The sequence below is a fragment of the Passer domesticus genome, chromosome Z (assembly GCF_036417665.1).
Source record: "Passer domesticus isolate bPasDom1 chromosome Z, bPasDom1.hap1, whole genome shotgun sequence".
Lineage (NCBI taxonomy): Eukaryota > Metazoa > Chordata > Aves > Passeriformes > Passeridae > Passer > Passer domesticus.
The window spans coordinates 59,456,592-59,484,223 of record NC_087512.1 but is presented as its reverse complement, the minus strand read 5'-3'; the positions used below and the strand labels follow the sequence as shown (position 1 = coordinate 59,484,223).

The following is a 27,632-nucleotide window of genomic DNA, read 5'->3' as shown; positions in this document are numbered from 1 at the left end:
TGTTGGTAACCAAAATAATAATTCACTTTTATTTACTCTTAAGAAAGAGAGCAAGGAGGAAAGATAAAAAGTAGAGAAAATTGAAGGATTACAGAAAGCAAATTACTGTTGCCACCAGTGGTCAGAGTCATCCCACGGACCCATTCTCCCCGCTCTGTGCGTGGGGAGAGCTCAGTCAGATTTGATGTGCACCCAGTTACACAATGGCTAAGTGCTGCTTTATGGCAGAAACGATCATGTCCCATTATCTTCAACTGTAGATCTTACTGACAGCAAGGCAGTAGTGAAACAAGTTGCTTTTTAACACTTCTCTACATAGCCTTCTTAAGAATAAGGGGCATGAATCAACTGGTGAAAAGTCATGTTCATTTTTTAACATTTCAGTTTCATTTTGCTAAAAACAAAATTTGTTACACATGTTCTGTATTGCAACAACAATATACTAAAGTCTATCTACTACAAAAAGATTTCTGAAATGTCCAAAATCAATGGCAAATGTTACAACACAAAGACATTTATAGATAAGTCTAAAGGTGAGGAAAGCAAAGTCAATAGATGGGCTTTTACTACCAGTTGAAAACTGGAAGCTAAAATATAATTTGATGTTATTCATTATTCTTTTCAAAGTTTATTTAAAAGAAAAAGGAAATTTTATATGTTTAATCATGTGGTTCTTTACATGCTGTGATCGGTGCATTAAAGCACAAATAAAAGACACCCCCTCTACCAGGAAGAATTTGTGATCCAATTTTATGTCTCCCAGATGAAAAAAGTAGGTAGAACCAAGGAAGAGGAAAAGACTTTACAACTCCAAATTTATGCAATATATTGGACAATTCATGTTTCCTGTTATTTCATCCACATATTGTTTGGTTCTCTTGCCTGGATACTTTTCTCATTTAGTGTTTGATGCAGTCATGTGGCAAAGAAAAAATTGACTGATAAAACCTGTATTGGAAGGGATTTGTGTTTTCTGAAAAAAAGGAGACTTTGTCTTACAGAACTATGGAAAACTTTGGGGTGTGGAGGAGAGGGCGAGTGGGAGAGACACAACACCCAAAAAACCTTTAATGGACCCAAAGAATAACTGAAAAAAATAAGGGAAACTAGAAATAAAAGGTAAGCAAGGACATCTGATAGGTAGATCTGAGGAAGACTGTGCTGAAACTTTTGAAAAATACATTTAATAGCCAGAAGAATAACTGGAAGATGGAAAGGTCAGTAAAAGGATAGATTTGGAAGTGGAAGAAAGTGTGGAGAACAGAAATGAGGGGGGTGAATATCCTGTGGAGAAAATTACCGTAGCCAAATAATGATCACATTATTTTGATAATTTGTTTGATCACAATGGCAGTGGTAGATGGATTTACAAATGGACTCACCAAGAAAAAATCAGAAACACTCCAACTCCTTCAAGACTGACAAAAATCCATAGCAGTTGTCACTGATGTCATCCTTAGAAATAAAAAGGCCTTGGCAAATGTATCTATTTAGATAAAATTTTTAACATTAGCACAGTAAATTTGATCTTGAGACTGTTTGTGAATAAAAAAAAAAGAATGAAAACAGGAAAAAGCATGGCACTCTAGGTAGCTGTTACACAGAGAGGCTGTATGAATTTGCCACTTTCTGGAATGTTTATGTATTCTGAACACGCAGAGCAGGCTGCTCCAGTTTCCACATTAAATAAGCTTGCTTTTCGACCTCGGTATGACCTTGCTCAAGTACTTTTTTGTTAAAGAAAAATGTCTGGATGCTTACTTCTAGTATGCTTAGTGGAAAAAAATCATGTAATTTCTGGGCTCATCAGAATTCAGAGCTGTATGGTTATTTGCAACTCTTTGTCATAGGCTTACTGTTTTACCTTTGTGCAACATAGAGTTTCCCTTTGTCTCTGAAATCCGATTTTTAAAAAAGGGAAAGATCCTCTAGTAAAATTGGTGAAACAAAACCACTAGACACCTTGAAATACCAGCATTTAAAATGCTTCAGAAGTGCTTAACTGTGGTACAAACATAAATTTTACTTGATAACAAAGAGATAAGGATGGGTAGAGGAGGAGAGATTAAAAGAATGTGCTCAGCTAAAGACAAAAAGAAAAATTTGCTAATTCATGCATATATTTTGCAATTTGCATTGATATTTGTATTTTATCAGACTGTCATATATTGACATCTCTTGCTTGTCCGATAATCAAAGCATTCCTTTGTCTCTTTATAGGTTGTCTTGGCCTTTCTTCTGCTTCCCACATGTATGTCAAGTGCTAGGAAAAACATCAGAGGCTCTAGAAGACTTCTGGACTCTTTTCCCATCTCACAGTACAATTTGCTGAAAAATAACAGAAAATAGTTTTAAAATAGCAGAAACAACATAAACTACAAAAGAAGGGTAGTGAAAGTAGGTACAGAGAGAGATTAAGGGTACACTGGTGGCTGGACAAGAGTGCCGGGTCGAATTCTGGGGTTCCCAGAATGGGAAAGAAATGGCCACTTAAAAAAAAGTCCAACAAACGTCCACTGAGATGAGAAAGGAAATGGAGCATTTCTCCTGTGAGGAAAGGTTGAGAAAACCATGACTGTTAGAAGGTTCAGGGGAATTTTTCCCTTGAGTACTAATACCTGAAGAGAGGATGTGATACAAATACAGCCAGGCTCTGTTCAGTGGCACGGAGAAAGGCCCAGAGGCCAAGTGAAAACACTGAAACACATAAAGCTCCAAATGGTTATCAAGACACACTTCTCATTAGAGTGACAAAACACTGTCACAGGTTGCTTGGATAGTTCATGAAGTGTCTGCTCTTGGAAAGATTCAAAAGCCACCTGAACAGGGTCCTGAGCAGTAATCTCAAGATGGCTTCCTTGAGCAGGGGACTTTGACCAGATGACTTCAAATGGTCCCTTCCAGCCTCAGCACTCTAGAATTCTGGGATTAAGGAAATTAAGAGGAAATTTGAATGTCAAATGAAATTAAAAGCACTAGCAGAACTCCTGCACAGAAGGTGTAAAATTTGTGAAGTCTATAGATTTTGTGTACAGAGACAAAGCAAATGTTTGGAATAAAATTAGAAGATGCCGAAGAGGTCAGATGTTGAAATCTTATATGATTCCATTAGTGCTCAAATCAAAACACCCCAAAAAATAAAAAAAACAAAACCAGAAAACCCAAGTAACCAAAAAAACCCCCACCCAAACCCAAAAAAACCCAAAAAACCCACAAAAACCCCACAAAAATAAAACAAAACACCAGCCAAACAAAAACCCCACCCAAACCCAAAAAGAAACAAAAAACCCCCACAAAAACCCCCTCAAAAACTAAACAACCAACCAACCAAAAAAAATAAAATAAATGCAAAGAAGATATAAAGTGTAGCTCTCAGACTCACAAATAGTGTCATACAGCTAAAATTAGTAGAGTGTCAAATGAAGTAGAAAATTACTGTTGCTAAGTGTTATTACTGCTCATAGCAAACAGGATTTTAAATTAATAAACATGAATATATTACTCCACTGTACATTGTACAATAATGAGGAATGCTGATGTTACACATGCATCAAATGTCAGATCATGGTGTGACAGACCAATTCCTAGCAATGCAGAGCAATGTGCAGAAGCCCAGAAAACTTCTACTGAAGAAGCAGTCCCATGTGAAATCACCCAAATTATCCCATCCAAACTGTTTATTCTAAAAGGTATTGTGAAATCTGAACCTGCAGAAAGAAAAAAGACTATAACTACACAATAGTTCATCATCTTCTCCACTTATAGAAAGAGTAGAAATGCTTTCTGACTCTTAGAGAACTGCTTCCCTGTGTTTTCAGTATGAAGACACCAAATCTTGTCCATTCACTCCTGTTCTAGGGTAGTAAGGCAGCTTATGTGGGTCACATCCACAGTACCAGGTAGAGAAATACTGCCTATTTTCAGCTTGTGAAGGAGAACCTCCAGTACCACATAGCATGTAAGCTCTTCATCTATTTTCCTTATCTGGTGCCATCATTTGGCCCCAATCCTGCAAGCAGCAGGAAGCTTCTTGATGATCTTAATTAGACCGTAGCACAATGTCAGCCTAAATTTTTATGAATCTGAAAGTAAGAGAAGCACCCACTTTGGGAGCTTTGAACTCATTCATACAATTTAGTCCCTCCCAAAATTTAATTTTCAAAAAGTACAAAAAATTAACACTTAAAATAGTATGTAGGGATGTTTCAGTTTTTGATCTGTTTAGAGCAGTCTAATCTAATATCCAAGGTCATTAGTCTGAAACTTCTATGTAATGTGCTATAACTAAATATACGTACTAGTTTGCATCTCTTTGTGTTGCAAGCCAATTGAATTTGGAAATTATTTGCATCTGCGTACTACCATAATTTGACAACTTTGCCCATTCTCAACTAGCTTATTTTTTAACTTAGTTCAGCGATTCAGAAATGGTCAATAGTTGCTGTGTACACTGCATTAGTATGCAGGGTCTACTGCATTCAACTTTGCACATAAGACTGAGTCACCATTGGAGACTCCATACTGTGAGTTCTTTGCTCCAAAGTTTAAACATGAAAGGATGAACAGAAATGAAACAGCAGCACTAAGCAGTAACTTGCCTCATTCATCATATTCATGTCCTCTCTGTTAGGCTCATAATGCTGAGTGTTGAACATTTTTTCCCCTTAACTTTTGCATTTAACTTTCCTCAGCTCATTTTGTGAAATTTCTTTTTAACTTTTAAAATATCATTTGACAAATTTTGAGGATCGAAACGTTTTTCCAACAGACTCGTTTGTTAAATTAATTTCTAATTCAAAATGTCATGCTTTTGCACTTCATGCATTCAAAATGTCATATACAAGTGCCGTGGCAGCAGACTATGGAAATCTTGGCTTCTGGAGGGAAGATGGGAAGAAATATAGCAACAGATGCTCACACATATTTATAGATTATTGTATATAGAGACAGACACACAGCAGGTAAGGCTAGGACACAAAGGGATACAGTTCTTCTCTAGAGCCCCTGCATGATCATTTAGGACTGCTGAAATACTGCTGGTTACAATATGACTTTACACTTTTTTGCCAGTATGGCTGGAAATTTCCAGTTCTAGTCAGACAGTGAACTTTCTGTGCCTTTCTAATACCAGGTCTGCTGTCTCCTAATGGTGCAGCTAACCCTGCTGCAAAGTGTCCTACAGTGCTGTGCTGTTAGCAGATCTGCTGATCTCCAGCAAGTTAAGCGGAGGAGGCCAGGGAAACAGCATGAAACAGCATCTATTAATTATGGAGCTCAAGGCCATTTTTTTGCTTTCTCCAGCTTCTTTACATAGCTCAGTGGTCCAAAATAGTCATAAAAATGCTCTAATACTTATGCGCTTGGCAATACTGGAAGTATTCTCAGTATTCGTCTCTTCCTCCACTGCATGCTCCTCCTTACTTCTCCAGACTGGAAGGCCAAACTTCTCAAAAACAGGAATAGCCTTTAGTTGTTTCTGGCAGGTGGAAAATACCATGAAGTAGCTCTAAGACTGATCTGCATTCTTCCAGCCTTTACCTGCTTCAGTTGCCAGCTTCTTCTGGTAAGCCTCTAGAGTCTTCAGAGAGTGTTTTAACATTTTGCTAATGCTGCTTTTTAATTTAACCAGTCACAGCTGCCCACAAGGAACTGCATTAATTTTTTATCCCTGGGATTGTGCGAAGCAAGTATATTCAGGTGACACAAAGATGACCACAACCCATGGCTGAAGTGCAAAGAGTATATTTATTCCATCTCACTGGCTGGAGGATTCCAAAAAAACAAGCAGAGACACATGCACTCCTAAGTTCATTTTAGCAGGGACAAAAAGGACAAGGCCAGAGCCCTGCATATCCAAGAGCCTGGAGCATGCAGAAATTTTCACTAGGCTGTGTTCCACAATCTCAGGACACTCTTCTCTCCCTTCCCACTTACAATGGGGCACCAGTCTTTGGGAAAGGCATTTAAGTCTTTAACAACATCCTGTTATCTACTCTGAGAAAATTCCTTTTCTTTTTTAGCAGACAGAAAACAATCCAAAGCAAACACAACTACTGAATTTTCTCACACTGAGTATTTTCTACACCATCTTCCAGGTGCAGGGCTGGTCTTTAAAAGAAAACAATTCTAAAAACAATTCATTTTTCTCTCTCCTTACATATCTTCAGTTTTTCAACCCTTTCTTCCCCAAGGGGATAAGTTTAAACAAAAAATGGCATATGTATTAAAATGCCTAGGAACTTATTGTCTACGTGGTTTCAGTACCTTCATTAAGATGTTTCATTTTAAATATTCTCAGTCTGAAAAAGAATCCTAAAATGTTTACTACCCACAATCTGAGGACTTCAGAAAAGCTATTCTAAAGAAAAAGACACCTGTAAACTTTTAATTTTTTTGTATTGTACAGCAGTATTGCAAATTTTTTCTCTGGAAATTGGAGTTTTTAAACCAATAAAGAATCAACAATCCAGAAACTGAGGTAGCTTCTCAGTCCATGTCATCAGAGCCTTGAGTGAAAATAGAATTTAGCACCCTTCCCCTTAAATACAATTTCATGGTGGCAGAGAACAATAGTCCGGACAGACAAAAAGTGACAACCTTTCTCACCTTGGGGCACTGCAAGACTGTATTTCACTAGATACAAAAAGATGAGAGAAAAGGTCATTTTTTGCTGCCCTTTTTTTTTTCTTTTTTTTTTAAATGTTTCTAATTCCATCCGTAATCTGCAAAGCAACAGTCTTACAAAAAAAAGAGGTCAAATACAAGAAGAAAGAAAAGGAAAACCTTCTTTTTTTACACACTACTCCCATAATTTTCATTATGTTAGTTTAAATGCTAGCAAAACCACTATTTTGCAAAACAAAATTGATACGGAATCTCTCAATGTTATTGCTATAATGGCCCCTAGTAAATAGTAGGACCATCATAGCTGTGATTTCTCCATGAATGCTTATCGTAATTCAAGACATAGCTGATGATAACAGTTTATGGAACAAGGTCAACAACAACAGCAAGCAGGAAAAACAATCCACAAGTATCACAATTACTTCTGAAACCTTTAAGATAGTTGTCTAGTATCTATCTTTTTATTATACATGTGTGCACTATAATTCCATATTTCTGTAGCATCACAAGTCAAAACTGTATTATGACAGGCACATAAGAAGAAATTGGTATAACTTTCCTGGACTCCAGATCTCATCTCGCTCTCACATACTCTCTATCAGTTGTATGCCAGAACTTGTCCCAGCCACAAGATAAGGGGCCTGTCTAAATTAAAATTGAATATCTATATTGAAAGAAAAGCTGAAGAGTAGTATCTAAAAGCAAATGGTTATTTAATTCCATCTGTAATTAGGGTGATTTATAATAAATACACATTCTGTATACATGTACCTACATGCATGCACCTTTGCACCCTTGCACATATGCACACACACACACAGCATTTCTGTATATTCACATCTACATACATTTAGCTGAAAATCTCCTTATCCAATAGAAAGTAAAGAATAAACTAAGCTAAAACTCAAGAGGAAGAACTGTATCTCTTGTGGCATTGTAGTGTTAAGGCTGAATAAACTCTTAGGCACAAACTGATACTCCAACTATACTTTTGTGAGACACACACAGGATATTTTTCCTCTCAGTTCACAAAGAGTATTAACCTGAAAAGCCTTATGATACTGCCAAGGTTCTCTTAGTCTTGGCCTGGAGTATTGTTTTGAAGTTATTGATTATAGAAGCCAAATAGAGATGTAAGATGCCAGCCCAAATGGAGAATACAAACCACTGCTGCCATCACAGACACATTAAAAAAAGGGCATTTTTGGGATTTGAATGGGGCCTGGTCCCTAATGTAAAGGAACTGAGAATTTTGTGAGGTACCTGCCTTTATCATCAGATTTGTTACCACTTAATTAAATTAATTTGTGATTCTCTTGGTGTTTCAATATAAATAAACATCTATACATGGAAAGGAAAACAAAAGATGAGCAAAAAATCTCTCGTCTTTTCATACCAAAGGCTTCAAGGCCAAAGGTACAGGAATAAATGTTCAAGAAAGAAAGGGGAGGGGGAGAAAACACAAAATGGAAAAGGAAGCATACCTTTGCAGTGAGATGTTTTTGAAGGTTATAGCTAAATCTGCTTCTTGTGGTTTACTGAACTCTGATCATTTTTCTTGAAGGATTAGTGGCAATTATCATTAAGGCTCAAGCATTTAACTGTGACTGCTGCAATAAATCTTATTAAAATAACTGAAACATACTTTTTTTGCATGTGGCAACCTGTCTCTGAATTACAACCATCTGTACAGAGTTATTGCTTGGTGCACACAGATGGCAGTAAAACAACTATAAAGCTATACCATTCTTTAATCATAACTTCTAACACAACTAAACAAAGTGAAATTTGAGTCAGACCATTAGCATTTGAAAGACGATATGATGACTGTAATTAACAGGTACACTTTAGAATCCCTTTATAAAATGTTTTTTTTGGTTTCTGATTGAAAAATAGTAACAACACTTACACTGGGCAAATATTTCCATCTTTGACAGCTGCCTTAGAGAAATCATATGTTAACAATAGAATCTCAGTCTTAAAGTTTTTATACTGTACAGCTCCCTTACAGATTTAAAATGACAGTGAAAGGTAGTAGAATAATTTATTCCTTCTTGCTTAAGGCACAGAATCATGAATGCTTCAGGTCAGTCACTGCAGGGCTACACTAAACCCCTGTCACTACAAATCAGTTACAAAGTGAGCATCTGTACTCTCTGCGTAGCCCTCAAGCAGAAAAAAAAATAAATAAAAAAAAACACCTCTCAAACAAAAAACCCCAAACAAACAAAAAGCCCAACCGCCCCCAAAAAAAACACAAAAGCCCCCCCCAAAAAAAAACCACAAAAAACAAACAAAAAAAACACCCACCAAAAATAAACAAAAAAAACTGAACAAAAACCCCTGCACAATACATACAAATTCTGGGGCTCTGAATGTGAACAGCTCATAAATGAAGCCAACAGACAGCTTCACAAATTTCTCCCTTCTGCATAATGCTGTAATACCTGCTACATACAGTACTATCTTTTAGATAGAAGGCACCTGAATATTTCTACTTCAGATGCCTGAACTCACACTGTAATTTTGGTTGGAGGTGATATGGGAATTTACACTAGTGGCTGTTAACCCATTCAAGATCTTAAAAATGCAATCATTGGACACGTTTTAAGACCTGTAACACTATTACCAAAATTTGTTCTTCTACAGAGACATAATAGTATTTCCTCCATAACGTGTCTTTGCTTTACCTAATAAAGCTTACTTTTTAAAATACTCCATCCTTCATCTCCTGTTCACAATCTATGGGCACCAAATTTCCTTCAATTTTATTGCCTCATTTTTACCTAAGATAACACGGAGAAGAACAGAGAATCACAAACAGATGTGTTTCTTTCCATGGCTTAAAAATTTATCATTTATCATCCGACCTGCATCAACTAATAACAGAATGCTTTTACTCATTACAGAAGCAAAACCAAAGGCAAATCTTGTTGTATTTGAAATTAACTAGAAGCCTGCATAGTTCAGTTGCACAGCTGCATAGTTCATGTGAAGAAAGGGAGCTTGTCAAGCCATGGTGACTTGCTGCAAAACCATTAATATTTCAGAAAGCATTTTACAGCATCCTCTGGTTGGTTCATTGTGAAGAGACCTCTCAGAAAAATCAAAAAAGAAATTAAGAAGGCAGCAGGTCCCCAGATAAAGACTTCTTGTGCTATGTTGTGAGACTTTCAAAGTAGCAGATGAAAATGAACAAATTTAAATTTAATGTATTTGAATAGGCTAGCTGGGTGTTTGAATAGATAACTTGGTCTATTAAGGTATGGATTCGATACAGAAACATTTCACAGAGTATACAAAAGAAGTTTCATTAGGAAATTATTCACCAAAGTGTCTACAATGTTTTTCTCTTACAAACACCTTGTTCTTGTACAGTATTAAACAGGCACATGTTTATCTCAGTCCTTTGTCAGTTCAGAGTACAAATAATAGGAGACAGATGTGGTGAATGTATATGTATCTTTCGAAGCATAATAGCAATTCCTTGATGGGCTTTGGGTAAGCAGTTGCCCTCCCTAGGGCATGTTTGAACTGTTTGTGATTCTTTGCTGCCAACTACACAGCTTGCTACCTGTCAGGAACTGGAATTGGCAGAAAACAGCTGGTAGAAATCACTGGATATGCCAGTTCTGGTTCATCCAGCAGAGATACTATGGAACAGTGCCGCAATTCTGATTGGAATTAGGCAGCTCAAACAGGTTTTATTTGCTCATGGCTTCAGTGCCTTCTCAGTCAGGGAATATTCAGGTTCAGATGATGTTAAGTGATTATCAAGTTTTAAAACCTGAAATTCACATAACAAATAAGAGAAGAAATCAGCTGCAAACTAGGAAAAAGCCAGTTTCTGTATAAGTTACACCACAAATCCTTTTGTGAGTCTGTGTCAGAAATGTCAACACTGCTATTGGATGTGTCAGTCCTGGAAACATGAAAGAGCAGCTCAGGGAAGTTGTAGAGCTTTAAGGATGGCAGCCTTCCAATGCAAGAACCATCTAACCTAATACTCTGTAAAAAGGTAGGAAAATAAGGAGACCAGTCTGCCTTGGCAGATAACTCATGATAGAGCAAGGGTGGGAGGATGATTCAGGGACAGGCTACAGCAAAATTTGGAAGCATTGCCTGGGCACTGTATTAGGGTATTATAGGGAAAATCCCAGCTTAACTGGACATTTCAAAAGTAAAATGAGCTTTTGCTTTACATCAACCATAAAGGTCTGAACAAAGAAAAAGTAGAGACATTGTTGAAGAATGTGGGTGATTTCCAAGAGTGGACACAGATGAGGATGAGATACTCCATAACTTCTTTGCCACAGTTATCCCTATAAACTTCTCCCAGGCCTCCATGCTTAGAGGCAAGATTCATGGAGAAAGACTAAGACCAGAGGAAAAGCATCAAGCCAGAGATTACCAATGAAAACTTTATCCATAGAAGTCCATGGGTCTAGACAAACAGCAATCAAAAAAATTGGAAAGGGGTTGATGTTCTTGCCAGGCCACCCTCCACCATCTCTGAAAGATGATGGTGATCAGGGAAGATCCCTGACAATGGGAAATGGGCAAACATCAGAGCCATCTTCAGAAAAGGCCCAAGGAGGGGCTTTTTTGAACATGAAGTTGGAATAATAACATCTTAAGATCCTTTCCAACCAGAATGATCCCAAGTAACCCACAGCAAAAAATGCAAAAAAAAAAAGGTATTAAAACACCTTTACAATATATCTAAATAGATAGATTAGATGGAATAGATAGATAGATAGATAGATAGATAGATGCCTATCTGTTTAGATAAAATATACATTTTTATACCTATAAGCTGGTCTAGCATCACAGAGTTAGCTTTAAAAAGAGAGGGAAGAATACCTGGAGAGAGGAAATAAGTTTTAAAATTCTTCCATTATATCATCTCCTATCAGCTGTACACACTGCATAAGCCCCATACTTATTTACTCCATAGCTTAAAATGCCATTTTCACACAGGATAAAATAAGAAAAACAACATCTGTACACTAAAGGAGGAAAATAAAAAAACTACATGAAAAAAAATTGGAAAAGAAGATTGGATCAGATTGGAATTAAATGTATTTTAATCTTTTCATCACAGAAGTTATAGATTTAACCAAACTTGACCAGGCTAAGCAAAAACTAGAAAGGAGAAATTTCTCCTTTTAGGTACAAAAAGAGGACCTAGAGACATCACAATTCAGTTTGGAAGCAGAAGCCCATGTTAAAAATTTCTAAGTGTGAAATAAGTGGCTGCCTTTCAGAACTAAACAGGGCAAACTGATCTCATGCTAGTGTGATAGGCTGACCCTGAGCAGACTCCAGGTGTCCATCATTCCTCTTCTCAATAGGACAGCAGAGAGAAAGTATAACAAAGGATTCAAAGGTTAGGACAAAGACAAGGAGGAATCACTCACCAGTTACCATCATGGGCAAAGCAGACTTGACTTTGGGAAACTAATCAAATCTATTACTGATCAAGTAGAGCAGGATAATGAGAAATAAACACAAATCTTAAAACACCTTCCCCCACCCCTCCCTTCTTACTGGGTTCAACTTCACTCTTCAGTCTCTCCCTTCTCATCCTTGAGTGGCACAGTGGAATGGAGAATGGGTGTTGTGGTCTGTCCAACACAAGTTTTCTCTGTTGTTTCCTCCTCCTCAAGGGGAGGATTTCTCACTCTTTTGCCCTGCTCTAGGATGGAGTCACTCCCATGGGAGACCAGGGTACAATCCAGAGTACAGGGTACAAACTGTACCAACAGGAATATCTCCCACAGGCAGCAGTTCTTCACAAGCTGGTCCAGACTAGTTCCCTCCTACATGGTACAGTCCTGAAGGAACAGATTGCTCTAGCATGCACCTCTTCAATGGGGTGCCGTCTGTTGGGAACTTGTTTCTCCAGTATATTTCCCACCAGAGTCACAAATCCTGCCAGCAGGCCTACTCCAGCTGTGCCATTTTTTTTTTCCTGCTTCTTAAATATATTATCTCAGAGATGATACCACTATCATTGATGGATTTGGGCTTGGCCTTGTCCAGGTACATGAAAAGAGCAATTCATACTCTTACAGAACCTCCTTGTCTTCATTGTCAGCACGATGGTTCTAAGGTGTCAACTCTGAGGGATTCTTCTGTTGTCCATGCTAAACATACACTACCTATGCATTTCATCTCATCTATGATGAATGCAGGTCAGATGCAGTCTAACTCACACTCACACAAATTCACATTAAGTATCACAAACTCCCACAGGGAACCCAGAAACTGCCTAGGTTAGACTACTGGTTTTGTAACCATACTTTTAACAATACTTAGTAGACATCTGGGAGCTAGAGTATGTACTCACTTAAGATTAAGCCCTAAGCTTGACTGATTTGGCAGTCATTAATTATTTATTCATTATGTTTATTTATATTTTTATAAATTGCTATGCTTTTGTTATATAAATTTGTACTTAATAATCAATTACATTATTGAAATTAAATAATTTGTTGAAGAGAACATATCACAAGTATTGTCTTCCAACCATATGTTCAGTAATTTTGTAAAGACCATTGAAAACTGATACCAGATGCAAGAGAGATGTAGTCAATTTGCCAATGTTTATTTTATGATTCACAGATGGACAAACAAGTCTCTATTCTTTCATTTATAGTCTTTAATAAAACAAAGCTTTCAAAGCCAACCAAGATGTAAAGAGCTATTTTTAAGATACAATTAAGAAACAACAAAAACCAGTATATAAACCTTGTATAGGCAAGGGCAGGTTTTTTATATAAGTATTCCCTGGTGAGAGGAAATCAAGGTGGTACTACTTCTCAATCATGCCAAGCCTAAGGAAAAGGATGTGGGAGAGACTGAAATGACTGGAACAATTAGGGGGCAAGATGCCTTCATGCACAGTAACTCAGGTTCAGAGGGAAAGCTCATGCGCCAACTCAGGTGTCAAAGTGGGTGTTGAGTAAGATAAGAAAAGAGGTAAACCCTGTGAGGCAGAGTACTGTTTCTTTGTCTTTACTCAGGTGAACTCAGCTGTGATAACTCCCCTGTTATGGCTCCATAATAGGTTATAATTGACTCAACTGTGCTGATGTAGTAGTCAGCTGCAATGTATCAGGTGTCAGACTCATGAAATATCTCATCATCCAGTATTACATCACCCAGTGCAAAACTTTTCACTCCAGGAGTGGTACCCGGATGCTTTCACCTAGCCTAAGCATAAAAAACTCAACTTTGTGTTCTAAGGACTTCTTACATGACCCCCAATGAATCAAGAGCATCGCTTCAGCCAATGGACAACTAAATTGCAACAATAAAGTCTTGTTGCAAGGTCTATGGGTGATGATATGTTTTTACCCCTTCCTTTGTTTCTTTATTCCTTCCTTTCTTCCAGTAATATTTTTATGCTTTCATAATGCTATATTACTATAGATAACAGTAAAAAAAATGGCTAAATACTTGCTTCCCATTGCAGTCATATTTTTCTAAAATAAGCCCTATATAAATATGTGTACAAACACCCATCCATTTTGTTCCACTCTAACACACCCCAAGGGATCTGTAAACAAGAACCTGGGTTACCCTTGCCTTCTGGGGCAGGTCATAACTCCTAGTCTTCAGACATCTTTGAAATACTGTCCCAGTTGGAGGACAAACCACAGAATCTTCTAACTTGTCACAAAAGTGCACAAAATGATAACAAAATTACAGCTATTATGGTTTAATAGAAAACAGAAATCTCCTTTTTAAAAGACTGTTAGGGATACCAGTAGGAATAACCTGATGAAAATCCATGTTCTGTGACATACAAGGTGTAACAGAACTTAACTACAAGCCTCAAAACCTATGAAGATATAAAAACTTTTACTTACTTGAAACAAAATATTGTTTCAGTACAGCAAAAGTCCAAGGTTTTCATTGAGGTTTTGGTAATATGAATTACTGAAAATCCAACAGTATTTGTGATCAGGCTCTATTCCATGTTTCCATCTGAAATATCCTATATTTAATACTAAAGTGCCTCCCAGTCTCCATGCCAACGCTTCTCTGCTTTTGCATCCTTTGATACTTATTATACCATGACCTCCACAGTCAGTCCAGCTTAATTATGCTTCTGCCCTCCTATGCCTTCTTTTATCAAGATACTTATCTCCTTCTGAAATTGTGTATCACAACTTTTTCCCTTCCTCCACTAACACAACATTTGTCTACAAATAATAGCTCCAATTAAAGTGAAAACTCATACTATAAAAAAAAAAATGGTGTGCAGATTTGCTAGCTCCTAAGGTAACCATGCAAACTTAGAGGCCTTTCCTTTGTCTCCTTATCAACACATTACACTCTGCAGCTACTGTTTTTTATCAGGATCGTAGAATGGATTTGCAACAAAACCAGTTTCATGTGTACTAGTTATGTCATTTGAAACCATGTGAAATCACAAGCACTATGCTCATTATTCTAACGGGTGGTCTGGCCCTAAAATGCAGAGTGGATGTTTTTGCTTTTTTAGACAGAGATGTATGACAAATCAAATCATATGCCAGTATTCACTTCATCCATCTCTGCAATATCTTTGCAGAGATTCCTAATGTAAGGAATTCTTCATTCACTAAAGAATTGGAAAGAAAAATACACACCAGGACTTTGCATTTTACAAGTTTTAGAATGAATTGATGGCAAGAACTAGAACACAAAGCTCAGTAATCATGCAAGCTGAAGTTACTAGACTTTGGTTGGGAGGAAAATAAATTATGTGAGGCACTTAAGCTTGTAGAGAGTATCCCCTGACTGGTTTATATATGGGCATTGTATGCATCATTGTGTAGCAAATCTAACCACTGCAAGCTCAGTATACAGAAATAGTTTTCTTTCCATCAGCTCATTAAATCAACAATCTGTGTCTGTAAAGTGAAATGCTAGGCAGCTTATCTATGAATTCTCTACTAATAAATATAAGCTTTCCATGAATGTTCTTATCTTGGAAACAAAACACTGGGTTTTACCATTTTAAATTTCATGCTTTTCTGGATAAATCTTTCTTATGTTAAAAAGAACTTCAGATACTTTTTCTGATGCTTAAATGCCATGATTCAAATATTCTGGGAATCATGTAATCTATTCTCTGCAAGAAACAAGTTCTTCTATGAAAGCAAACCTTTTCCTTCACATATCCCCAATCAAGCTGTTGTCAGAGTTTGAATGACAGAAATTTGAAGTTCTTGAAAAGTTTTTCCTCTTCCACATTTTTTTTAAATTCCTACTAATTTCAGTTCCTACTATGCATATTCTGTGAATTTATGTGAAGATCTGATTTCTAAATCTGACCCTTTCTAGGCTGGCATGGAGATATATTCAAAGGCTTGCAGCCTCTGCATCACTAGTGATGTCTCAGCACTGAAGATATTCACATTTACTCTTGCCATGAGAATAATAATTATGGCTAAAATGGCAGCTCTAGTATTCATTACTGTCCAAGTAAGCAGTTCTTTTGTTGTTTTTTTGCCAAGAAGAAAAAATTTTGTAACAGCTACTGAATATTAGCAGCTGCAACATATGCAAACTGTTTCAGATTACTCTTCCTGGTCACTTCAAGTACAGCCAGTCAGTCCTCAAATATGAAACTTCTTCATGAGAAGGTCAGACTAACTTCAAATATCTTTGGTAATATCTTCTTTATGTTGTTATTTCTTCAAAAAGATTAAAATAAAACTATTATTTTCAGAAAATACTCGGAGAAAAATTAATTTGAGGTGAATATCCTCTACATTTTTAACTCCTAATCCCTCTAAGGTATCATTACAAGTCAAAGGGGTTCTGTTACACATCTACCTTTTTTTTTTTTTTTTTTTGTCAAGGTACCATAATGGATGCCAAGAGTGTCTGATTTTGGGTAGTCATCTGACCACACTGAACATACCTCCATGATTCACCATCCATTGTATCACATAGTCAAAGCCATTAACCAGAAATTGCAGAATTTACCCTACTTAAATTTTGAAATTATTTTGTACTACCTGTTTTGTACTACCTTTACATTGTGACAATTGCAGGGACCAATAGCAACATTCCCTTCCCCCTTCTTCCACCAACATTGTCATGCAACTTGGAGGCCAAATGAGCTAATGAAATAACTAAGTTTTAAAGGCATTAATTTTTTTATTTGAATGCTGTGAAACATAGCAATGTTCCTTGACTAAAGGTTGATGAAGAATTAACTGAATTTCTAAGTGAAAAGCAGACTACAGCTTCCAACTTTCAGGATTCTTGGGACAGATACTCAGCTCAAAGCCAGCTAGTTCTGAGATACTCTCCAAGCAGACCGGGTACCCTCACAAGACTGTGCTTTTCCTGCTGTCAGTGGACTGGGAACAGCTGCTTCAATTCCTGGTCAGAAAGTCATCCGCTATGCAGAAATGGCAGAAGTAATTATATATCTGAATAACATACACTTTTTCCTTCAAACCTCTCCTAGTCACCAGCTGTAATTTCCCTTGTAGCTCTAAATAGCTTTAGCATATCTTATAGGCAGTTCCACAAGTCAATTCTCATACTGAAAACAGTTTTGTTTTCTTGTTTTACCTTATTCTATTTGAATAGCCAGCCCAAAAACATGATGAAGTACCATTTATACATTATCACCTTCCTTCAGAAATACCTTAAACTAATTGATGATGCTCCTCTGAAAAAAGCAAGAGGTTTGTTTCTCATCTGTTTGAGTTATTTTTTGTTCCAAAAAAGCTGGGTGCATTTTTAAGTTGGGTAGCAGAAAAAAAAAATTGGTGTATTACGGCTCCAGAAGCACTCCTACATTACTCTGAAGTAGAAAGTAATGTACAAATAAAGTAGAAAGTAATGTGCAAATACATGCAAAATTTTTTTGGTTTTTAATAATGAGCTGAGGTCCCCTGGAATTCTCTAGGTAAGTGCTATTTATTTCATTGTGAGAATATAAAAGATCACTACAAATAACTACTTTGACATACTTGGAGGTGATGGAAGTTGGCATCTCTCTCATTTTCCACTCTTAATATTTTAGTTATCACTATCTCTGCATGATTTTTTTTCAATTCTTGGTCTTCAATAATTTAAGTAAAGATGATTGTTTATGATCAGAAAGCAATTTTCTTTTTATTACATAACTTTTTGCAACTCCTTAAAATTTCTGTGTTGCTTTGATGCACAATCTCCTGAAGTTTATTCTTGGAAGACAGCAAATTCTCAATCTGCAAAATTACTGCAGATCTCCATTGAGTTGCATGTCCTTAGAAGCAAAAGAATGATACCTAAATGAGATAATTTTGGTATTTTGTAAACCTTGCCCAATAGAGATTCTAAACAATAGTAATTAAACTGAACTATTGACCATATTCTCTTCACAAATAAATTTAATTTTTTATAGTATGCATTGTATATGTTAACAAAGAATTTTGAAGTGTTAAATAAGACAATGAACATAGTATTACAATACATATTATTTAGCAAAATAATTCAGAAGACATCTATTAGTATTTATTTCACCCCACAAATTTTGCAAGTTGGAGAATGGACATAAGCATTCATTTTTTTCCACAAAGATATCTGGTTCGCCAGATGGAGCTTAACTGTTGTATAATAAATTGAATCAAGTACACTAAAATCAGTCTTGTGGACTGCTAAAGGGCTGAACCAAGAACAGCATTTATTTCCCTACATTTCACCTTCACTCATAGGCTAAAATGTAACTTGAAAATGTCCTTGAAAATGTTAGACATATTTTTGCATTAGAAAGACTAGAACCATGTACCCTTGGGATCAAGAATTCTTGGTGTCAAGTATGTCCTATATATTCATATTTCCTTACCTGGCAGGAAGGAAGGGTAAGAACACAACATAAAGAATGTGTGCATGAAGTTTCATGGTACTGCTGATGAGGGCTGAATATGGCTATTCTCCTAGTCTTCCCCCCTGCACCTTAAAAAAGGCAGGACAAGGCTACAGAAAAGGAAAGCAGAGATATTCTGCCTTATATCACAACTGAATGTTACTGTATATCAGCATCATGGATTTGACAGCAGGGTACTGGAGAGGATGGAACACCCTCCCACACTGGAGGATGGAACACTGACATTGCTTCTGAGTATAGATGATTGCAGTAATTGTGCCCTTATAACTTCCATTTAGTGAATGGGAAAAAGGTTTAGTTGCACTAGCTGAGGAAAGATTTCTGCGATCAAAGGGAGCTACTGGGTCTTCATTGACAACTCTGTCTCCCATTCATATAATGCATTAATCATGGTTTATATAAAATATTCTATTTCATCAGACGATCTTATTCCTACCCAGCTGGCAGAACTAATTCAGACTGCACGGCTTCAAAGAAAGAAAATGGACAGAGAGGCTCTTAAACGTCCTTACTCCACATATACTGACACACCTAGCCAAAAAGAAAAACAAAAACAAAACAACCAACAAAACAACAAAAACTCCAAAAAGTGAATGAGCCAACCAAACAATCAAGCAACTAATCAAAACCCCTAAAAGGTTATCTGACAATAACCACAGATGGCCTAAGAGAACTGAATTTAGCCACAGAATGTAAAGTCATCCCAAAGTTTAAAATAAAAATATAACATATAAAGCCCATACTTCCCTGTGTTGAAAAAGCAGTCATGATTTGGTATGTTGGCAATGTTCAGGAAATGAGAAAGAACAAGGTACTTAAGCTGGTTTAGAAGATAATTTCCTCACAAAGTACAAAGCACCTTGCAAACACAAGGAGTTATACTTTTTTGTCTTATTTTCTATACTCTTAATTTATTAGAATGTTGGGTGAGAACATTTTGATTATTGTTAAATCTTAATAAAAGTCAGAATGCTCTGCATGGCACTCTGCCACCCTATTCATCTGGTCTAGTGGCCACCCGTTAGGCAGGCTGTTGCAGAAACCGTGACCCCAAGCTGTTTGCCCCCCAGCATTCCAGGAACATTGCACTAAAAAGGACCCCCAAATCCTCAGGTTTCTACCTGTCAGGTGATTAGAGATGACCCAAGAAGCCCCAGAAACACTCTCAGTATTTCACAATGAAATGTCACTCTGACCTTCTCTAAGCAAAATGTCAGAATTTTCATCACATGGAAAATTTCAAAATGTCATTTTTGTTGCAGTTCTGAATGGTACTATTTTTAATTTCTACAGGACAGGAATTATGGTGTCTGTTTAACTCTTGTCGGTACACATTCACCTTTCTACAGCATTCTAGGCTTGATAACTTTTCCTCTAATGTTTTTAACTTTTTTAAAACCAAGACAGTGAATCAGAAGTCAAGCATACAATTTCTAGTTTTATGCTTAAAATGTAGTTCTATCCCTCACACTTTGTGTTCAGAATAATTTTCCAAAACTCTCTTAATATTGCCTGAGACAACAATAACTTTGTTAGCACAACTGTGTGAGTTCCTGAGGAAGCAAATTCTACTAGCAGTTCAAAATTATTTCAGCAAAAATTTCAGGATATTAAAAAAGTAAAACAGCACCCATTTCCTCTATTCATGATTAGAAAATACATTTCATCCATGTCTTCATTCTAGTGTAACCAAAACACTGTGCTCAAACTGTTAAAAATTCCCTGTTTAACTGAGTAAATTAATATAAAAATGGTAATTTCTGAGATGCAAAGTTAGTTAATTGGCAGATTCAAGGGCTGAAAGGAAGCTGATGAGAAGGCATAGAAAGTGATTATTTGACCTCTCTGGACACACACATGCTATCTGCTTGATGCAGTCTTGTCTTCGGAGATACAGCATCTTAGACACCAGACCTGATATAAAAGACAAGGACAGCTTAGTGTCTGAAGAATATTAATTCTTGAAAAGACTGCCACATTATCATTTGTTGGCATATTTCCAGCAGAACTCAGCAATTTTAGCATTCACAGCTTCTCCAGTTAGTATTCTTTGACATCTATCCTGAACAGATGTTATTACTGAGGTTATCTGTACTTCTGTCTTCTCTGCTGATGTACTGGGACAGTTTGGAGGAATGAGCCTTTTTAGGCAGGAAGAACTCTTATTTTCATTTACTCAGGCCTTAATCAGTTTTATTCCTCATCATCTCCTTTCTGCATTACCTTTCTAGCTGCTGCTGGCTTATATTTCTCTTTAAAAATACAAAAGGTTCATTATGATCACCACTTTTCCCTTTTTTTTTTGTCTAGATTTCTAGTCTTAAAAAATGCTATAGTGCTTTTCTATCCTCTCTGTTTAAGCTACTCCTACTCATCCCCTCCAGTTTCATCACTGGTATAGAGATAATAGGCAAAGGAGGGACCACATACTGTTCAAAAGAGCTCTGGATGAGGTCACATTCATGCAATAGTAGCAATAGAAAAAGAGACAAGAAAAGGATGTGGAAGATTGCTGAGGAGAGAAGAAAAACCACTAGAATGAGAGTGAGTGTAAGGAAGTATTTTGTCACTGCTCTGATATAAACCTTCTAAAGCAGAATAAGAAAAACCTGTATTTCTGAACTGTAACTAACAATAAAATCAATCAATAACTTCTAAACCTCAGAAGAGGGAGAGACAGAAGACAGTTTTGCAAAAATGTAATTGTACAGTTATGAGTCAAGTTTGCACCTATCAATCATACAAAGGCATGAGTAAATAGCCAAGTAACTAAAAAGGTTTCTGAATGAAAATAATTTTCACATTCACCTGCAGCAGGTATTTGACCCACAGCAAATGTAGTGCATGACTTTTTACAGATTTGTTTCATGCCTTCCTTTAAAATAAAGATGCGAGAAATGTGTGTGTTTACAGAAATCTAGATTCAGCACCAACACTACAGCTTGAATGGATAAAGCATCAATTTTTACTGTAATCTGTCAAATATGTACTACTGAGGCATATGTATTTCTCTTCCTTTCTTTCTATATTAACAATTCAACAGTGAGAAAAACTAGCAGCCTGTTTTCTGCCTAATCCCCCCATTTCTATCTCCAAACAGTTTCATATGAAGAACCAGGATTTACCATGATTTCTACCCTTTTGGTAGCACAAAAATAATGACTTTTCCCGTGTTAATTTTTTATGAGATTTCTAAGACTTGAAAATTCCCAGTAACCTTGTTTTGGCATTTTTGCATTGCAGGTTTCCAATAACCAAATTCTTTCTGTCTGAGATTTCCTAGTACAAAGAATGTTCATTCTGTACAGCAAATTTTCCTATTTTGTTTTTACGCCCCTAAAAGAAAAATATATTTTGATTACATAGCACTTGAGCCAATGTCTGCTGGGTTCAGAGGACACTGACAGCCTTTATCTCTCTGAATTTGCTTTTTTCTCACAGGGTCTAGGTCAGCACTGGACTTCTACCTCTGAATTTAACTTATATCTTACATGTACTTTGCAGAAAGGGAAGGATCACATTAGGTTCATATTAAAAGCACTTACACTTTTAATTTCTCATGTGCAGATTATATGTATAGCTGGGACATTTAAGTGATCAATTAAAGCATCTTCAATAAATGAACATGAAGTTAGGAAAAAAAAATAAATGTAAATTTGTAACATGTGTGACTGTGACTGAGCTATATTCCCATTTCTATTCCTGTAAGAGAAATGTTACTTTATATGACAATCTAAAACATATCCAGTAGAAGATTTTCAGGGATCCTATTCCTTAATTCTGAGTATTTATTGCATCCCTAGCTGTCATGTATGATGCTAGATATGCATGTATACACTGAACATTACATAAATGTTACACTGGTTCTCATGCATTCCAAATTAATAAATACCCAATGAGAAGTAGTTTTCATTAATTATGTATTATGAAGTAAACAGATCTTTAAAAATTTAGACAGACCCAGTAAATAAAGCTGCTATTACAAAACCATAAATATGCTTGGCTTATGATTATCCTTGCAACTGAGTACAAAAACTGACCACTCAATGTGCATCTTAAAACTAGCTAGAAAAAGAAAGAAAAATTCTGTGTTTTGGGTAGCCTTTTCCTCCCTCTGTGCTACAAATACTACAAATACAAAATTTTTGCTTTGGTATCTGATGTCTAAAATGCATTTTACTTTTATTTCTCTCTTTCTCCTTGTCTTTATAAGACATATTTTTCCAAAAAAATCTATGAGAAAATATACATTTTCTTAAACTGAGAAGTGACATTGCAATCTGCCTTTTCAAATCCAGATGTTGCCTTACATGTAATACTCTCTGCTGTTCTAGAAAACCAGCAGACACCAGTGTCAGAAGTTCAATTATACTAACATTTTGTATTTTATCATTTATGTATTTTATCATTTATGTATTTAATCATTTTCTCTTATTTTCACTTTTACTTTATGAGCTGCAGAATTGTTTTTGCTACTTGCCTGTATTGCACAGACAACAACATTCAAGAGCTCTTTAACACCTGCAGCTTTACCAAGATGAATTAAGAGGTATCAGGCAATGTCTGTGATGTGATGTCTAGTCCATTAATACACATGCTTCTACAAGCCCTAATTAATTTTGATCAGAAACATATTATTTTTTATTGTCCACACTGCCAGCAGTGCAACACTGTGGGAAGGGGTGCCTGCAGCAGCTCAGCTCCCTGCAGTGTGAAAGGGGGAGAAACTCTACCTGTCCCCAGCTGTACCCTGCATATCAAGGGTTCACAGTAAAATAATCCTGACACTGACCTCTCAGAGACCCAGCAGCAGAAACAGCCTTAACAATGCATTAACACAACAACGTGCCCCATAAACTATTACCAGCTGCAGGCTGGGGTGGGGACCTGCAGCAAGAGAGAGAGAGAGGAAGGGAGAAGAAGAAGGAGAGAAAGGAAAAGAGGAAAAATAATTGGAAAAGGGAATTATTTTCAGCTAGGGTGATATTGGCTTATTCTTTTAACCTCTTTTCTGAATTTACCTTGTAGTTGCACAGAAATGTGTCCTGAGCTAAGGGTCAGCTTATATCTTGCCATGCCTTAACTGGTTTCTCTGTTGAGTCCTAGCAAACCACACCGTATTGCTTTAGCAACAGCAAACATGATCAAAACCACTTCAGAGAAAGCAGAGTTTATTTGCCTTAAATATATGTGGCTAGGAGCCTACTGAGCAAAAAGAGAGAGCAGTAACTGGAAATACATCATGCCCTGTACAGTCTCATAGCATTTTATGATCTAGTACATCAAATACTATGCTTCCAGTGCAATCCAAATTTACAGGTGGTCTACCTGCAATATATTAATTAAGATGGACTTACTTCATTGGCAATTCTTTGGGACTTTGGGTAACAACACTGCAATAATCAGAAACAGTTTAAAATATGGAACCTCAATGTCATTTTTAATTCAGCTGAGCACATGTATGGTATGCCAAGGTTGTTGCTACAGTGCCCAAAAATAAAGTTCAATGGTAGACTGCCTGTCACAGATGTATCACTGAACTCCAAAACCAACCCACCCAGAAGCTCCAGCTGCTTGAATAATGACATAAGATGTTACCAGGACTCAAAAAGTTAATATTTCAGTGGTTTATAAAAGTTGTCATTTAAATGGTTTATAAAAATATCAAGAGGTACTGCAATAAACATCAAGAGGAAGAGTGTTGGATGGGGAAAAAGCCTTGTGTTTCAGGTCAGAAGATTAACACTATTTTGGCCTGAGAGGGCATTTTATTTGCTACTGCAGTTTGTACCCTGATACAGCAGATTCTAGTTTCTGGCTGGTCCAATATCTCCACCATAACAAAGGCTCTTCTGACCCACTCTGGCAATGCCAAAAACATCCTCCTTTAAAATAAAAACATTTACATGAATAACAAGTAGCTGAATAGCTGCAATGCTTTTTATCAAGAGGTATGGCACCCATTAAGTCTTCAAACAGGACGGGAAAGGAGCTCTATCATTATGTGTTGCAACTCACTCATTCACTCTAAGAGCACAGCTGAATTATTTGTATGCATTATCTTTCATTGTCTGATCATTTGTCTGGGGGGTAGGCAAAACCCCTGCCTTGTGCTAGAAGCTAATCAGCAATCCCAATTAATAAAAAAATATCTAAAAGTAAAATTTCATTTAAGAGTACATAGTCATAAAATATGAAAAATATTTAATATCAATAAATATAAATTATCATGACCAAATGCTATGCAAAGTTATATATAAGCAAATATTAGTGGTATTGTAGCAATTATAGCCTAAATAGAAGATAGCATAGGTTGTGAGGGAATTTGGCCAAATGATTTGCTGCAGTTAGAAACAATGTGCAATTTTTAAGGCTTGAACTTTCTATATCAGATGTGATAAGAAACAGTAAAATCCATGCTGGATAGATGTTAGAAATAATTTTTATAAATTTAGACTAGTGTTTATAACAATGGTTAATGAGCTTGAAAAAAAAATTAGTTAGTCCTCCCAGCATAAAAATATGCTAGCAAGGGAAAAGTTCTTTGTATAAGACTCTGTAAAGTCAAGGTTTTATTTACTCACATAGTTAATTTCTATTTGAGTTTGACATTTCATGCTTCAAAGCTTAGGTCTTTTGAAGATATTTTACATGTCTTAAATGAGGCTAAGAATTGAGCAGTCAGTTCAGGATGAGTGGTATGAAACATTTTAAATAAGTCTTTTTTCACTTATAACTGGGTGTGTTTGTGTGTTTGTGCTTGTCACCTATCTGTGTTTCATATGTTCTCTCTAATGACTACTGATTTTTCAGTTTCAGCCACTTAAAGTGGATTAAATACTTGTGCATACGTGATGTATGTTCCTATATAGAGTCCATGGTTATCAATTAAGAATAATTATGTTTTTGAGAGAAAAATTGAATTGACTTACAAAGCAAGCTAATAAGACAGGAAGACTGAATTCACAATCTGGGTTGCAAGACATTATTTTACTAGAAACCACAACTCTGCAGACAAAGTCAAATCTGACTGCAGTTGCAGAAATGTTGGCCAGGAAGTGGTCTGTCATTGTTTGTCCTTTATCCCTAGTCCCTCAACTGACACGAAAAATTAAAGAGTCAAAAATTGTGGTTTTTTTCAGAGATATATAGTAAGGATGGAGACAATTCAGCTGATTGGGACAGAAGAAGAAAAGAACAAAGCAGATAAGGAAAAAAAATGAGAAAATATGACATTCAAAGGTAGCATATAACAGGAACCACAGGAAAGGAAAAGCAAAGTAGGAGGAAGAGAAAGGGCGATAGTAGATTGGAAGAACTATGGAAAAAAAGTGGGCAGAGTAAAATGTTTAACATAATGGAGTGAAAAGGAGCCTGACAGTAAAAAGAATATGACTGAAAGAAACCAAAGTGTAAAGGTCGTATGTAGAAACAAAACACAGAGGGGAAAAAAGCAAAGAGTTAGGAAGAAAGTGAAGAGGATTTTTTACAAAAACAGTGCAAAGGTGCATAAACAATGAATGAAAGTGAGTTTTGATGACGGGATGTATATCGAGGAAAGGTATGTGAAGGCATGGGAAGTGAAAGCAGAGAATACACACAAAATTATGAAACAAGTAAATAGTCTGAAATCAACTTGTTTTACTTTTGGGGGGGGGGGGGGGTTGGGAAGTATATTAAATTTAAAAATTAGCAAAGCCCCAGGTCTTCTATTTGACTGTATTAAACATTATAGTAAATAATCATATGAGTATCCCATAATCTGTAGTTTTGACTTTACCTGAGCAAGCTCTGTAAAAGGCTTCGGGACCTAAAAACCCAGTATCTTAAAATTGTAATTGCAAAGATTCTTTCTGCAGCAAGGCTGGTTTTGTTGTATTTTCCACGTCCTGGAATTCATCAGTTCCAAGAGAGAAAGATACATTGCACCTCCCCGTTACTTGCAGGCAGCGCCGGCATCTCAGACCCCGTTCCGGCTGCGTCTCGCTGCGGAGGCGGGGGTCCCTGCGGATGAGGCTCCGTGCTGGCTCCGCTCCTCCGCGTCCCCGGTCCTGCAGTGACATCAAGCGTCCAGGCTCGGTACAGCCACACCGAGAGCAGCCCTTGCCCCTTCTCGCTGTCGCCCTTACAAAACCTCATCTCCAGATACAGCCAGCCTCATTTTTCTCCCTGGAATAAGGTACAACAGAGTGCCAGAGACGCTCGGGATAAAACTTTATAAAACATGAGAGAACTAAAAATTGACATAGGTGCACCAAAGGTAAAAAGCAATTTATATAATAGCGTCAGAGGGAAAAAAGATAAATACCTTTGAGTAACTAACCAAAAAAAGGGCAAAATTTACGGACTGTAAATTCATAAGCAAAAGACCTAACTTTTCCCTTTTTTAATTTTCCTTTTAAAGATATAGAATAAGTGGAACTGATTGTAGTGAAAATTGTGGAATTCCCTTCCCTTCCCTTCCCTTCCCTTCCCTTCCCTTCCCTTCCCTTCCCTTCCCTTCCCTTCCCTTCCCTTCCCTTCCCTTCCCTTCCCTTCCCTTCCCTTCCCTTCCCTTCCCTTCCCTTCCCTTCCCTTCCCTTCCCTTCCCTTCCCTTCCCTTCCCTTCCCTTCCCTTCCCTTCCCTTCCCTTGTGATTCTGCATAAAATCATGGAATCATAGACTCATACATTCATGTTGTAAGGGACCTTAAAGAGCATCATTCCATAGGCAAGGAATAAAATTATAAAATTATAAAATCACCAGGAGAAAGCTGAAGAAATAGACCCATAACAGTCCCTTGCAAAAATATTTTTTCCCCCCTCCTTCTTCTTTTTTTCTTTTTTTTTTCTTTTTTCTTTTAAAATTTTCCTTTTTGCAGTGCTCATGGGGTAAATGTGCTGTAAAAACACAAAATGCTCTAGTCAGAAAAGACAAAGTACAGGTAGATCATCAGAATGCTCAAACCCCCTTTATTCTTGCTACGGGATCACAAAGACCTGGATTGCAGCCTTACAAAAATAGGCCTGTAACAACCTAGAAGAAAGTTTGTGAAAAACAAGCTTTTAGAATAATCAGATTGTATAGGAGGAGAAGAAAACTTCTATGAAACGACAGCTTTCCAGCCTCCCACTCTTCCAC

General features: G+C 36.8%; 1 long non-coding RNA gene across 1 annotated transcript; it reads right to left on the bottom strand.

The window, feature by feature from the left end:
• LOC135290604 (uncharacterized) lies at window positions 1–26,601 on the bottom strand. Its single transcript, XR_010353362.1, has 2 exons — window positions 26,292–26,601; window positions 1–2,328 (listed from the first exon to the last, which is right to left on the bottom strand). It is a non-coding gene; the product is annotated as an uncharacterized LOC135290604 (long non-coding RNA).
• Window positions 26,602–27,632: the final 1,031 nt, after the last annotated feature.